The sequence below is a fragment of the Crocodylus siamensis genome, chromosome 1 (assembly GCF_052110815.1).
Source record: "Crocodylus siamensis isolate JL-2025a chromosome 1, ASM5211081v1, whole genome shotgun sequence".
In the NCBI taxonomy this organism is placed as follows: Eukaryota; Metazoa; Chordata; order Crocodylia; family Crocodylidae; genus Crocodylus; species Crocodylus siamensis.
Genome location: NC_143395.1, coordinates 381,341,761 through 381,354,200, shown reverse-complemented (window position 1 = coordinate 381,354,200; position 12,440 = coordinate 381,341,761). Strand labels below are relative to the sequence as shown.

The following is a 12,440-nucleotide window of genomic DNA, read 5'->3' as shown; positions in this document are numbered from 1 at the left end:
TTGGGATTGAATGTCATCAGGTTGTTATCCGTCCATTTTCTGAGTCTGTCAAGGTCGGCCTGGATCACCATCCTATCCTCAGGTTTGCTCTGAAAATTATAAAATGGAAGTTACAGATACACGATATGGCAAGCCAAAATGTTATACAGGCAACACAGCTTCAGAGAGTTCAGACACAGTTAAAGGAAAAAGCAGAAAGGGTCCAGCTCTCCTCTGAGGTCAGGGACAGTGGATGTGAAAGAGATACCTTGTGATGCTATGCACCCCTGTGCCTTGCAGGATAGAAGGAGACAGAGGTGAGACGAGCAATATTACTGGACACCTGTGTATTCCTTTTGTGGCTTTGCAGAGATTGTGCTAACATACATGTGTTGCAAGGTAGCGAAACTGTTGGAAGTGTAAATGTGTGCACTCTCATTGGTAACAATGGGTGAGAGAGATTTTTGCTACCCTTGCTCTCCAGGAATAGTGTGGCTAGCCTGGAAAGGAAAGTGTTAACAGCTTGTTAAGGCAAAAAAAGGTGTTTATGAAAACTTGGTAACAGCTATTAAGGCTCTTGCTGTAATAGATAGGGTTAATCAAAACAAGTAAATGAAAACATTTCTTAAGGCACAGGCAAAACGAATTAAATGTGACAAGTCACAAGCATGTATCTTGATTGAGGGACCAAACCCTCCCCGACAAAGGCAGTGTAAATATTCACTAGAAGCTAAAATAAGGTTGTAACTAGAAAGTGATAGTATGGATGCCTAGTGTGTGTAACTGCCCGATTTTGGTCTGTTTTGAAGGCAAACAAGAAAACCTAGAAATTGACAATAAACTTCAGAGTTTTGAATGCAGTAACAGCTGTTGTAGCTCCTGGTATAGCAAAATACCCTGAAACTCCAGCAGCTATAGCAGGAAGGGTAATATGATTTTTAGTACTGAATTTGACTAATGTAGTTTTTTTGGTTATTTCTTGGCACAAATGTGCTGGTATAATTTGGAATTGATATTCATGAAAACAATGGTATTATATTATACAAAAGTCTTAAAGATTTTACAACATCCCAGCAATCAGAACATGGAAAAAGCTTTCTAAATAAAAATTCTGAGGGAAAAATTGTCCCACTAAAGGAAAAACTTATTTAAAAAAAATAGTGCAATGGGTTGTTGAAAATAATAAAATAAATATGGATAGTTCTTGTTATTTAATATGTGTAAACATAACATCCTAAAATGTGTATATTGCCACTGCACATGTTAGTATTGTAAATATGATTTTACTGTGAGAAGTTTCCTTGGCAGGTTTGTGTGTGTTTGTTTCTTCTTTTGCCGAAGCTATAGCGTAAAATATAATCCAATAGCAAAGGTGACTAATAGATTATGAGCCCTCAACAGCATCTTCCTTGCCTAAGACATGGCTTTATTATTACAACACTTGTCTTGTAATAATAGACTTGTTTGTTTTGTGTTGCCTTGTTGTGTGGTTCTTTGTTTGTTTGTTTAGTTTTAAGTTGTCATAAAGATGTGATAAAAACCATTGGTAATATCCCCTTTAATAATTGAAGTTGTCTGTGGATCCCAGGCCAGGACACTTCCATCCAGTTTGGACTGAAAATATTTGATACAAAGGACAGCAATCCATATTAAAATTTCAAGTTGTAAATTTCATTTGTTTAGCAAAATGGTATTTATTAAAAGGTCATATGTGTGTGTGTGTTTAGCAAACAACATGATGGAATGTTTTCAAGGCTATAAAGGAAATCTCATTTATATTTAAAAGCTATTTACAACACCAACATAGTAAGATGTGTGTAGAAAACCTGTATTAACCCACTGTTTTACAGGACAAGCAAGGGTTGATAAACCTAGCACATCAGTATTTGCATGAAGAAGTAAAGGAAACTCTTTATTGATTAAAACAAATTACGAAATGGCCAGTTATGCAAGATGATGTAAAAACCTGGATAGCTAATTATATCAAATGTGCAAAACAAAAGGCCTGACCTCCTGAGTCCCAACCACTATTTCATCAGGGGAGGCGAGGCCCATGGAGTAGGCTACAAATAGATTTCATTGATAAATTGCCTTGGGATAAATATGGAAATTAATATTTGTTAGTGATAATTGACATTTTTACAAGATGGGTTCCTTCATGGACAGTGGTTCTCAACATTATGTTACATCCTATAATTATTTTCTTTTCTTAATTGGAATAATGTTTACTGCCATGTGTTGTATGTTGTGTTGGATAAAAAGAATGTACCTTAAACTAAAACCACATGCTCAGATTGCTTCTCAATATATTGAGTTAAGGACATTCTAAAATGTGACCCATTTGGCATAATAGGCTTGAAGGGTCAAAAGGGGGACAATATTAGCTTAGGTATTGCTGACTTCATTAAGCATTGCTGTATTGCTGATTTTATTTTAGCCATTTTTACTTTTATATTGTGTGGCCTAAACTGTAACACCATTTTGTTGCTTTTCTTCTTTTGTTTAAATATGGTATGCATGTGAAAGGAAGCAAGGGTAACCTTCTGTTTCAAAGGTCAAAGTTTCAGTGACCAAAGATTGCAGTAACTTCCTGCTCTAACTGCTGAAGGTTGCAGATAAACCCCAAACAAAGAAGAATCCACCCAAAACAGAAAAGACAAGCCTGATCAAAAGGAACGACGGGTCTGAACAAACCATGCATGATTCAATTGCAGGAACTGAAGGTGTGCAGCTGGCACATAAACACCATGACACAGCAAGGTCCATAGACATACATGGGAAACAGCTAGTATAAAAGATGGGTGAGAGTAAAGAAGCTTTGGTTATGTTCTGCACAATGATGGAGCATCAGTATGTGACCGACAGAGGCCCAGCTCCCTTCTCATGGTCAGGTTAGCTGGCCACAGCACTGGCAGAACTGAGTGTGTGTATGTGTGAATGTGATGTTTTAATCTATTTTTACTTTCAATACATGTGGCGTATTGCCTTGTTCCCCATAAAGATTCCGCTTGTTTACAATATACTACATGTGCAGTGCATGCAACAATTGGACAGTCCTGCTTTAGTCCTTACACATCAATATTGTAAAGTTATCTCCAAAGAGCGGCAATGGCCTTTCAGCTTCGCATTTATCTGTACTGATATTATTTTGATATCTTCTTGACATTGTAACTTATTTCCCTTTGATGCCCATTGACATGACTTTGTGTCATCCTGAAAGCATAAAGTATTCCCCATGGATTTCAATTAAGGTTGCTTTGTGATTGTGTTTACAATATGACACTTTCCCCATAAACTTATTCAAATGTCAAATACTGTTGTGACAATGGTGTCATCTTCACTGAGGGCGAATGGACTATATCTGAATTAGGGAATGCCACCAGGTACAGTGATTACCATTTACAACTGTTGACCTTTTGCCAACATCTACCATATTTACAAGCTCTTCCCTGTTTTATACATCAGGAAATATATATATCAGATATTGCTTTAAGGAAATTCTGGTCAAATGCAGAGACTTAGTAATACTAACTTTATCTTTAATGGTAAGCACTCATTCACTGCTAGAGGTGCTGGCTGGGTGCTCACTCCTACCCCCGGTGTCAAAGACAGGATTTCACGAAGTTATGAACCAGTTCTGAATCAGTAAGTTTTGGGAACAGTTCAGTTGTGTGTGTCTGCAACCTTAGGAATAGTTAATAGGTAAAGTAATTCTTTTTTCTGCAGGGACTGCTGCTTGAAATTATATAGCCTGTGTTATTCAGGAGGTCAGAGTGAGTGCTGATAAGAGTACCTGGGTGTAGGTTGTAGCCGTATTGGTCTAAAGACATAGGCAGACAAGGTTCTTTGGGTGACTCTGATATCCTTTATTAGGCCAATTTAAATGGTTGGAAAACAATTATTAAGCAAGCTTTCGGGTTCAAAAACCCTTCACTGGGCTGAGGGAGTTTCTGCAGTCAGTGTGAGCTCTTCCTGGATGGAATGAAAAGTAAAGAAGCCAGGGGCTGGGCTGGGCTGCATGCAAGACAGGTAGTCAGTGAAAATGTAGATTGAGGAGTCCATGGGTGAGAGGCAGGCGGGGAGGCGGGGAGAGAGAAGGAGGATGAATAGTGGAAAGATACCTGGGGAGTCAGATGTCAGGCAGGTTATAATGTATCATAAATCCAATGTCTATATTTAGTCTGTGATTTTTAGTATCCAGGAGGTTGATGAAGTGGAGTTCATAGGCTCGTCTCTGGGAAGTGTTTTGTAAGTTTCCTTTGAGGATCAGGACTGAGAGATTGGAGAGAGAGTGGTTTTCTTGTGAGAAACGTGCCCCCACGGGTCACTGGGTATTCCTGTCTTTGATAGATTTCCGATGTGTATTCATTCTGGTGCACAGTTGTTGTTTGGTCTCTCCTGCGTATTTTCCATCAGAGCATTTGGTGCATTGGATGAGATATATTACATTTCTGGAGGTGCAGCTGTAAGATCCGGGAATGCTGATGGCTCTGTTGTGGGGTGTAGTGATCGTGGCAGTGGTGGAGATGTGTTGGCAGATTTTGCATTTCTTGTCATGGCATGGTCTGGATCCTTTTGGTGTGTTCTGGGCTTGTGGAAGTTTGCGTCTGGTGATGGGGTTAGCGAGGTTTGGGGCTTGTTTGAAGGCTAGGATGGGTGGCTCTGGGAAGATCTTTTGAAGAATAGAGTCTCTTTCTAGTATGGGTTGCAATTGTTTGAGGATTTTCCATATGGATTCAAGGGAGGGGTGATATGTCATAACCAGTGGTGTGTGATTTGTGGGGGTTTTTCTTCTGTACTGCAGCACTTCTTCCCATGGTTTCTGGGTGGCTCTTTCAAACGTGTGATCCGTCTCTCTGGAGGTGTGTCCTTGTTGCGTGAAACCCTTTTTAAGATTGGTGAGGTGGCAATCCCGGGTGTTCTCTTCAGTGCAAATTTAGTGGTATCTGAGGGCTTGGCTGTATATCACAGCTTTTTTCGTGTTTTAGGGTGATTGCTGATTCTGTGCAGATATGTACGTTCGTCTGTGGGTTTCTTGTATAACGTGGTCTGTATTTTATCATTCTAGATGCTGATCATTGTGTCTAAAAAGGAGATGTTGGTGCTGGAGTATTCTAGAGAAAGTTGGATGGAGGGATGGTGACAGTTGAATTTCTGATGGAACTCAATCAGAGATAGGTTTTCAGTTCAAATGATGAAGATGTCATCAATATATCTTAAGTATAACATGGGTTTGATGGTGCAGTTCTTGAGGAAGTCTTCTTCCAGGTGGCTCATAAAAAGGTTGGCATACTGTGGGGCCATTTTGGTGCCCATTGTCTGGAGGAAGTGTTGGTTATTAAAAGTGAAGTTGTTGTGTGTGAGGATGAAGTGTACAAGGTCACTCAAATGATAAGAGTACCTGTCACTCAAAAAACCTATTAACCAAATTGATAACATATGGGGGGAACACTTCATGAAATAAGGTGCTTTCCATGGTGCATAAGGGAGGTAGGATCTAACCCATGATCTTTCCTTTTGTGGCAGTCTATTCCTATTACACCACTTATGCATATTCTATTTTCATTAGAGCAGGCAAGAAGAAATTAGCAGAAAATATTTAATGCTGTTGTAGTATTATCTAGGCTGGGAGTAAATCAGAATCTCTTTTGAATGTCATGCTTCTCTTAACTAAATTCCTCCTGTAATAAAATGCAGCTATATAGAATATTCAGAAAGGGAAGGCAGTGATAATGAAATATTGCAGGAGGGTAGCACTGGGACATTGACAAATAAAAGTAATTTGTGACAATGATAAAAATTCAGAGATAATTTCAGCAGCCTACAGCACTGCAGGCTGCATTGTTTACAGTTAGCTATTCTAGTACCTAGCTTTTAAGCATCTGCAGGTTTTGAAATTAAGAGCGGATGGCAAGGGACATTTACAAACAAGCAGGAGCCTATCACATTAATTTTAATGAAATCTGATAAAGCCAAGGTGCCTGAATATTTACAACTGACCCACATGAACTAAAATGAACTATTTCCACCCTCACACAACTAGATGATGAAAATAAAACATAAACCTATCATTTTAATTTACCCAGCCTCCTGTTATGTGAGGAATTAGTCTATCTCCCAAGGGTTATGAAACTCAGAGAAAGTTTTGATCATGAATACAGCTGTGTATAATGCAAAAGGGGGATCTCTAGGATTCTGCAACAGAATGTCCTATGGTCCCTGTTACTTTAAGAATAATTTTGAATAAAAGGTGCATTTTTATTTTATTTATATTTTTTATTTTTTTAAACAAAAATGGCACATAGGGTTGGGTTTTCTGAAGGATAGTGTTCATCTAACTCTGTTCCCACTGGAATCAATGGTAAAGCTTCCAGTCACTTCAGTGAAAGCAGTGAGGCTTTTGAAAATCCTTTTCCTAGGGTTCGTCTACATAAGACACTTTACTGCATAGTAGATTAATTTACTGTGCAGTAAAGCATCACTATGTAACCATGTGTAGCAGCTCTGCATAGTAAAATAAGTTAATGCACAGTAAACACGGGTAGTAGATTTTCTGCACAATACTTACTGCACAGTAGCACATGGGTAAACAGCTGACCAGGAGCAAATTATTGCTGCCATTCATCCCAGGCAGCAGGGGACAGAAGAACTATCCTCTCCCTTGGCTAGCTGCCTGCTTCCAATTGGCCAGTTGGAGCCAGGGCTAGGACATTATCCTCTGCCCTGGCAGCAGGCAACTGTCGGGTCCAACTCTGAGATTGGATCCAGGACTAGGACATTGTCCCCTGCCCTAGCAACTACCTGCTGCCAGGCTCCTGCTCCAGTCTTGAAGTGGGGGCTGGGACATTGTCCCCTGCCTGAGCAGCAGTCTGCTGCTGCAGGTTGGGGCTCTGTGCCCTGCTGCCTTTGCTGCTACTGTGGGAGTTACACGATGCCATGTGCCTGCTGCTGCTGGGCAGGCATGGGATACAGTGCAGCCTGGAGGTGGCAGGCATATGGCATCGTGCTGCTCCTGTGGCAGCAGCAGCAGCAAGGTGCAGAGCCCAGCGCGCAGTGGCAGCCCATCTCCACCTTGCGCTCAAATCTGGGTGGGGGCACATGCTCACCCATGGCTCCTCTGAGGTGCATGCAGTGGCAGGAGCCCAAATTGCCCCTGGATGACTGCCTGGGGCTCTGATTGTCACATGACCCACCCTGGCCCCGGTGTCCCCTTCACCCCAACTCCTGCCCCTACCTCTGCTCCACTCCCTCCCCCAGTATATGGGTCTTAATATGCCCCTTCCCCTCTACAGACTTACCACTGGGAGGGGCAGGTAGGTGCATGCACATGCTCAGCCTCCACTTATGACTAGATGGAATGGGATGTCAGAGGTGTGACTCCACCCTCACCCAGGAACTCCAAAGTAAAGAGTATCTCTATAGCGTGGGGGCAGTGTGATGCACTTGGCTTGCCCTGAGGAATCCATTCCTATTGACATACTCTAAACCAGGGGTGTTCAACTCCTAGCTCACAGGCCAAATAATCCAGCCTGTAGAGGCGTGGCATCTGACCTGCAGGACTACCCAAAGGTCAAAAAATTTGTTGGCAGGGAAATGGTGGCAATTATTACTGCCACCCCTTCCCACTTACCTTGCAGCTGGATAGGTGCCAGGCCATTGCTGTGTGGTTGGATCAGGCCTGCTAGCCAGATCTGACCCACAGACAGATTTGGCACTGTCCATCCAGTCTGTGGGGAAAAAAGGTTGGGCACCACTGCTCTAAACCCACAAATACGCTGTATGACTGCTCCAGGGTGCCCCTTCCCAGGCTCTCCCAACATTTTGGTCCCCAGTCTCTGCCATGCTTGAGAATGACCTCATAGCAGCCTCACTGTTGTGCTTCTGGGTTCATGTAGGTGTCTGGGGGGCAGATGGGGACGAGACAGGGAGTGGTCAGAGCCATCCAGCCACAGCAGGCTGCTGCCATGGAGTAGACAAACCCAAACTCCCTGGGACAGGTTGGCTGTGGTCTCCCTGTAGATTTTACGTTCTGTTTTTATTCCCACCTGCAGTTAGTTTCTAGTGGAAAGGTGTAACCCTAATTTCATCCTCAAATACCCTTAGTTAGAGCATTTGGATGTTGCCAGGTCCATATCTGGATGCTTGAGTGGGCTGCTACTTCCTGATTCCCCTGGCTTCTGAACCAATGACCATGTCTAATAAGTATGTCACGCAACCTGAACTTGACTCTGACACATTAAAGATCCTAGCAAGAATTCTTGCTCAGCTGATGCTCCTTATTTCTTGTTGTGCTTTGCATCCAGGTAAAATTTCCTCAGAAATGCTATGAGCTGCTATGAGGGGATGTGACAGGAATACATGCAGGACAACACTGGTAGCAGGAGATCTTGTCCAGCCTCTTTATGAAGGAAGGAAGAAGAATGTAATAGAAACAAATGCAATTAAGGGGCAGGTAAGGAAATTTGAGATAATAGCTTCTATGACTATACTGGGGAAGCCCTATGGGTTATCATCAGTGTTGGTTTGTAGAATTGTCCTTTGTCCCTCTGTAAAGTACAGGTAGTATTGAAAGCCTGACTGTGTTCAGTGCTTCTATTTCTCAAGTGCTTGGGAGCAGAGAAAACACCTGGACACAGTGTAGTAAGCTCTGCCAATGAATGTTTTTTCTTTCTTCCATTTTTTTGAATGAGCAGTTCCTACTGGTGTCGATCACTATATAGACAGGAGTATACAGAAAGAGGAAATTAGCCCCTGAGAACTGTGTGCAGAGTAGAAGGTAGAACCCCCAAAGCTGCATTTAGCCATCTGAAAAATGTCAGTGGCTGACGAATGCTTTTTTTTTTTGCATTTAGCATTTTGAAATATAATGGTGTGTTTCATGTCCTTTCTCTCTGTGCTTATGTGATCCTTCCTTGGGAAAAGTAAATCTTAAGAAGCATACAGCACCTGACTGCTTTGATAGAAAGATAACTATAGGTGGTATTCTCTAGGCGGTAGTCTTGCAGGGAGTAGACTCATACAGTAAGTGTATGTTTTCTTGTGCTGCGATTCTTCTACTGATAAGTAATTGGCCCATGTCCCAGAAAAAGCTATCAGTAACATAACTACCAAGAGAACAGGCTATTGCTAAAGCAACAGGCCCCGCTGGAACCTTTCCCTTCATGTGAGCTGCTGCCAGCATCATAACAAAGCAATGTGTTTAAATTGATATAGAGGAAGTTAATGAGTTTCCCCCTTGTCTAGAGAGCAGACCAAGGTTAAAAAATGATGTGTTTTTAGGCACTGGAGAAGGAAAAGCTGATTTTTTAAAATATTCAAGTTGCTTGGGTGAATTGTGTTTTAAAATGCAGAGTAGTGTTGACTTTTTACTTGATATAGAAGCAGGGCAGGGCTCTGCTAAAAGCAAGATAAGGTATTCTGAGAATAACTGCAATGCTATAACTAGAAAATATTATATACATTACTGTATTATGAACCTCCCCAAGTTTAATGAATCTAGGAGGATTTCCAAAACTTCTAAAGTTTTCACAGTGCCTACTGTTTAGATATAATTGGATCAACCCTGTATGAACTGGCATGTGGTGATTTGTCTATTGGACAAGCAAATATTGGTAGGGCATCAATATTCTAAAATTGTATAAAATAAATTTTTTTTAAAAACTGAGATTATAAATTTGGCTGATACAGGTACCTGAGGAGATGTGATGGGCTTTGGGTATTATAAATATTTTACTTGATACCACATGATATTTTTATTTTAAAAATTGTAATTGACTTTTGATATGCAATATCAATATCAATATCAATGAAATACTTGTTCATTGTATTCAAATATTTTTTATTGCTAAAACTTAGAAGTAGATGTAAATAGAGAGTCCTCATGAACTGGAGAAGTTTCTAGGATTGTTAAGTGGCCCAGTGTTATTCAGTGATCTGGAAATCCATATAAAATCACTGCAAATAAAATTTTCAGATTGTACAAATATTACCAAAGTGGTAAATAAGGATGAGGCCAAGTCAGTTTTATAGATTGCTTGGTAGATTGAGCCTAGTTACACAAAGTACATTTTACTCAAGTGAAATGCAGTCATATATCTAGCTACTATAGCTATAGTATTTGGCTATACTTACAGAATGACAGATGGCTTTCTACAGAGCAGTGGACATGTGTAGATGAATGAGGGGCATGTGTGCACGACACTTTAAAGTGGGTTAAATGTTTTTGCACCGCTTTAATGGTGTCAGTGTTTGCATGCATTGACGGTGTATTGCGCATTAATTCTAGCCACTGTAGCACATTTGGTGGCGTGGTACACCTTAAATGTGTTTAGGGCACAGCAAATTAAAACACTTCCAAGGAGTTTTAGTTTGCTGCCCTACAGTCATGGAGCAAAGCACTGGGCTCCAGGCGGCTCAGGGACTGTGCAGGCATCCCTGTGCCTGGGAAGGCAGGTTTCACTGAAGAAAAAAAGGAAGTGGTGAGTGTGATCTTCCCACCCCCCCTCCCCCCCACTTGGAGCCTGCCTGCCTGCATAAGCTGTACTGGGACCTGGTCCTTCCCTCCGCAGCTGTGGTGGTCCCCAGGACTGCCTGAGTTGGATGCTTGCGGGTGGGTACTACCTGCGGGGGGGGAGGGGAGCGCCATTGCTGCTGTGGAGGGAAACACCAGCCCCCCCTGGCAGCCCAGGGACTACTCTGCCTGCCGGCAGCTCACCCTCCCCTCCCTCCCATCAGAGAGGCAGGTAAGATATGGGTGTACATGATGCGGGGGTTACTTCGCCCTAAATTGAAGTGGTGTTTTTAAAAGTCCACCTCTTCAGTTTAGGGCCTCCGTTTTGTCTACACATGCCCAGTGACTCTAAATAAAAAGACTAGGGGTGGACAGGTGCCTACATATCTGAAAGCTTGAGAACATTTTTTGCAGTGAGCATCTTCAGTCTGTTTAGTCTATCAAAAAGGTGGTGAGAAGTGACTGGGTTACAGACTATCACAGGATTTTCATGGGGAGACATTAAGGGGCTCTTTAGGCTTACAATGAAAGGTGTAGAAAGAAGCTCTGTCTGGCAGCTAAAATGTGACAAATTCAAATCCAATGCAGTCCAATATATTTAGCAGTGCAGGTGACTAGCCATTAGAACAAACTACCAAGCAAAGTGGTGAATAGTCTATCTCTTGACATCTTCAAATTAAGGCAAGGTGTGCTTTAGGAAGACACATTGTGGACAAATTTTAAATTATTGGGTTCAGTGCAGGGGCAACTATGTGAAACTATTTAACCTGTAATGCACAGAAGTCACACTAGAATGTTCTTTTATGACAACTCACTTATGGTCTTTTATGGCCTTGGAATTTATGAACTGTCTGCAGTAATCATAGCCTAAAGCTAATTTATAGAAGTAACACCAAGTATGTCTATAAAGAGCTAAATTCAATCATGTGACCAAGAGGCATTCTTAAGAAGTCCTCTCCTCACAGGTTATGAAGTGACAATACAGTCAACAAAATAAGACACAAGATTTACAGGGACTCAGAGGATGGAATAGAATCAAACTTAGGTATCTAAGTGCGCTTAGATGCCTAATAGGTGGAATCTGGGCCTAAGTTTTGGGTAGATCCTTAGAAGCAACACAGCTAAGAGAATCTAGCAGGACCTTTAGATAGTAACCAAAAGAAGACATAATTCAGGAAATGGAGAGTTCAGTATCATCTGCAACATCTCCGTTAGCTGTTTCCCCCTGCTTATCATCATCATTATCTTTGTACCAGTTCTACCAAGCTTCAGGCACTATCACCCAAGTCCAGTCAGACACTAGAAAAACTTCAACTCATGAACGACTGGTGCCTCCCGAGACTGGGGCATGATACCATGGTGGCAAGCAGGGACTGCCCGCAGCCGCTGGTGTCGGCGGTGACAAATAGCAAGTGTGGACCACCCACAGCTGCTGACATTAGTGTCATCATTGGTGAGCAGTGAGGAGGGACCAGCAGCATTGGTATCGATGGTGGCGAGCGGGGACTGCCCTCAGACACCTCTGTCCATGTCAGTAGCTGTGGGTGGAGGCGGCAAGTGGCGACCACCCGCAGAAGCTGGCGGTCGCTTCGGTGGCAGAGGGGGTATGTGTCCCGCCCCCGTGCCCCTCCTACATGTTGCCTATTCTTCAAGTCAAATAATTTCTGTTTCTCTGAATTGGATCAGGTGCACATTAAATAATACAGTTTAAACACTAGTAATACCGCACATGAGAGAGTCTTTGGATCAGAATTTTAGTGAGAAAGAAATGTTACTCAAGTGTCACTCAAGCATAACTCTGTGTGCACTGACAGGTGTGCAGCTCCCCACTGTAACTCATGGATAGGTTGGGCAAACACAGTGGGAACTCCTTCCCTTCCCATTCTGAAGACAGCACTGGGGGCAGAGCTATTTTAGCCAAGCCTTGCACCCAGCATACACTGACAGATAT

At 42.1% G+C, this 12,440-nt stretch overlaps 1 pseudogene; it reads right to left on the bottom strand.

Moving 5' to 3' along the window:
• Nucleotides 1-4,199: 4,199 nt before the first annotated feature.
• On the bottom strand, nucleotides 4,200-5,058 carry LOC149875145 (uncharacterized; annotated as a pseudogene).
• Between the last annotated feature and the right edge of the window lie 7,382 nt (nucleotides 5,059-12,440).